This window comes from Callospermophilus lateralis, unplaced genomic scaffold (assembly GCF_048772815.1).
Source record: "Callospermophilus lateralis isolate mCalLat2 unplaced genomic scaffold, mCalLat2.hap1 Scaffold_96, whole genome shotgun sequence".
Lineage (NCBI taxonomy): Eukaryota > Metazoa > Chordata > Mammalia > Rodentia > Sciuridae > Callospermophilus > Callospermophilus lateralis.
The window spans coordinates 1,781,775-1,784,978 of NW_027517776.1; the positions used below are offsets into that span (position 1 = coordinate 1,781,775).

At 34.2% G+C, this 3,204-nt stretch overlaps 1 non-coding gene across 1 annotated transcript; it reads right to left on the reverse strand.

Annotated features, from left to right (window-relative positions):
• Trnat-agu (transfer RNA threonine (anticodon AGU)) lies at positions 1-73 on the reverse strand. Its single transcript has one exon. It is a non-coding gene; the product is annotated as a tRNA-Thr (tRNA).
• Positions 74-3,204: the final 3,131 nt, after the last annotated feature.

The following is a 3,204-nucleotide window of genomic DNA, read 5'->3' on the forward strand; positions in this document are numbered from 1 at the left end:
TGGTGGTGCTGGGGATTGAACCCAGGGACTTGTACATACTAGGCAAGCACTCTACCAACTGAGCCATATCACCAGCCCTAATGACAAGATCTATTTTTTAATTCATTTAATCTCCTTTGAATTATATGCCATTTTATCAGGTTTCAAACATTAGAGGCCTAAATTTTTATTTTTTTATTTTTTAGTTGTAGATAGATGCCGCAGTCTGGCTGCAGCAAAATAACAGGGGGTACGGGGGGCGGTGACGAACAACTTGTGTAGATTGATACAGTAGGAGTGGGAGCTGTTTATTGTAGGACTGGAGGGGTATTTATACATTCCACACAGCTTATCTTAATTAACATAAACTAGATACAGCAGTCAACCAATAAGGAATCTCCACACTTAATGGCTCGCTGGCACCACCTCACAAACCACTCCCCCTGGCAAAATGCCAGGCACCATCCTAACTTGTTTACAGACTCTAACAGATAGACACAATGTCTTTATTTAATTAATTTATTTATTTATGTGGTGCTGAGGATCAAACCCAGTGCCTCATACTTGCTAGGCAAGCACTCTACTACTAAGCCACAACTCCAGCCCTAGAAGACATTATTATTTTAATTGTTTATACAATCAATATTTTTTAAAGTAAATGTAGAAAACAGGCTCAAGAAAGCTAAAAGTGGGTTTTTTGAAATAATCAATAATAATGATAACCTCTAGTGCAGTTGAACCAGAAAAAAAAAGACACAGGAAGAAAAAATAATATCAAGAATTTACAAGGCTCAATTTTAGAATTTTATACAAAATTATATTTTGTTCTGGTGTAAAGAATCACCTGCTAAAAAGTAAATGATTTTTTAAAATGAAAAACAAAAGAAGAAGAATTGGTCGGTGTGGTGGTGCATGCCTGTAATCTCAGTGGCCTGGAAAGCTGAGGCAGGAGGATCACAAGTTCAAAGCCAGCCTCAACAGAAGTGAGGCACCAAGCAAATCAGTGAGATCCTGTCTCTAAATAAAATACAAACTAGGGCTGGCTATGTGGCTCAGTGGTCAAGTGCCCCTGAGTTCAATGTATGCTCCCCCAATAAAAATGATTAAAAGGGGAATGTCACTAGAATGTAGAAAATGCTAACATGTAGCTGACAGTTTAGATTAATTGGGAATATACTCTGAAAATGTCACCTGCTATAACTGACGTAAGAGGAAATAAAGCTCTGAACAGTCCTTTGACCACTAAGGAAACTGAATTAGTAATCAGAAGCATTCCCACCAATAAAACTCTAGGTACAGATAATTTCAATAGTAAGTTCTATGTTCAAGTGAGAAATAATTCAAAGAGTATATAAATCTTTGAGTATAGAAGGAGATGCCACTTTTATATTATTTAAGAAACTACCATAAATTGAATACTACTGGCAAAGAAATAAATCGGGAAGAAAAACAAGGATATGGAAGTATCACTCTGAAACTTAAATGCAAGAATTTTTTTAAACTTAAAGTAAATCAAGGAATATATAGAATGAATTATAAATTGTGATCTAATTATGATCAAATGTGTCTCTCCAAGAAAATACAGGTTCATTTGCCAAAGGAAAACCACAAATGTCATTCAATACATTAATTCTTGCAAGAGAAAAAACTCGCACATGCATACAAATTTGACATCAATTCTAATTTTAAAAAATTCATATAAACAATGACAGAGGCAATATATATAAACATTCAACTGGAAAAATCAGCTGGAAATAAAATTTTTTAAACTTCAGTTTGTTTTGGGTTTGGGTTTTGGGGGTTTTTGTTTTTGTTGTGGGGGGTACTTGGAATTGAACCCAGGGGTGCTCTATCACAGAACCACATGCAGCTGTTTTATTTTTTTATTTTGGGACAGAATCATGTAGGTTGGTTAAGGCCTCACTAAGCTGATAAGGGTGACTCCCAACTTCAATTCTCTTGCCCAGACTCCTGAGTTGTTGCAATTACAGGCATGCACCAGTGCACCCAAAGAAAATGAAATTTTAAAAGATATTACACTTTAAACTATCAGGTATCTGGATATAAATCTAATAAAGCACTTGCAAGATTTCTATGGAAAAAAATCCATCCCTACCCTGAGCCAATAAACATACCTGTATTTTAGAGTAGAAGCTTTATGATTTTTGTCTTTTATACTTGGGAAAATCTCTTCTTCTTTTTTTTTTACTGCTTATAGTGTCATTCCTATGACATATATACTGTTCATAATTATATGAGTCTTTATAGGTGTAAAATCTATTTTATTAATCTTTTTGTCTTATATCAGTACCGCAAGTAACACATAGTTATTATAACTGTAGTTTTAATTAAGGCTTGAGAGCTGGTAGTATAAATCCTCCTACTTTGATGTTCAAAGGGAAGTAATTCTATTTATTTTTGCTGTAAATTTTAATTGACAAATAATAATTGTTACTATTTCTGGGTATAGTTAATAGTAATATACTGTGTTTCAAAATTGCTAATAGTTATTTTTATGGAATAGATTTATATTCTCGCCATAAAAATTAAATTGATGAGGTGGGTATGTAAATTAGATTTTTCCCCCAGTAGTAGTAATTGAACCCACAGCCTTACACATTCTAGGCAAGTGCTCTACTACGAAGCTACAGCTCCAGCTCTTTTAAAAATATTTATTTTTGAGACATTGTTTTGCTAATTTTCTCAGGCTGACCTCAAAGTTGCCATTCTCTGTCTCAATATCCACCTAGAGGAAAACATCACATGGGCAGCAGGAATGTAGCTCTATAGTAGAGCTCTTACTTAGCTATCTTGAGGTCCTGGGTTCAATCCCCAGTGCTGAAAAAAATCACCTTATATTCCAGTTTTATCTTATCCAAGAATTGATAATTCTTAACCATCACTATTTCATTTAAACTGTGGTTTTTAAAGTTTCACATATACAAAAGAAATTCTAGTTGAGTTTTGAATTTTGATTGGTATTGAATTAAATCTATAGATCATTTTTTGGGGAGCTAATATCTTCAAAACATGCATTTCCAACTCATGAACATAGTATAGTCTCTTCTTATTTAGGTCCTCTCCAATGTTTCTCTAAAGAGTCTTATAACTTTTATCCATGCTGCATCACTGTAATATGCTGATTTTCAGTCCTTTGGGTATAAACCAAGGAGTGGGATAGCTGGATCAAATGGTGGTTCCATTCCAAGTTTTCTAAGGAATCTC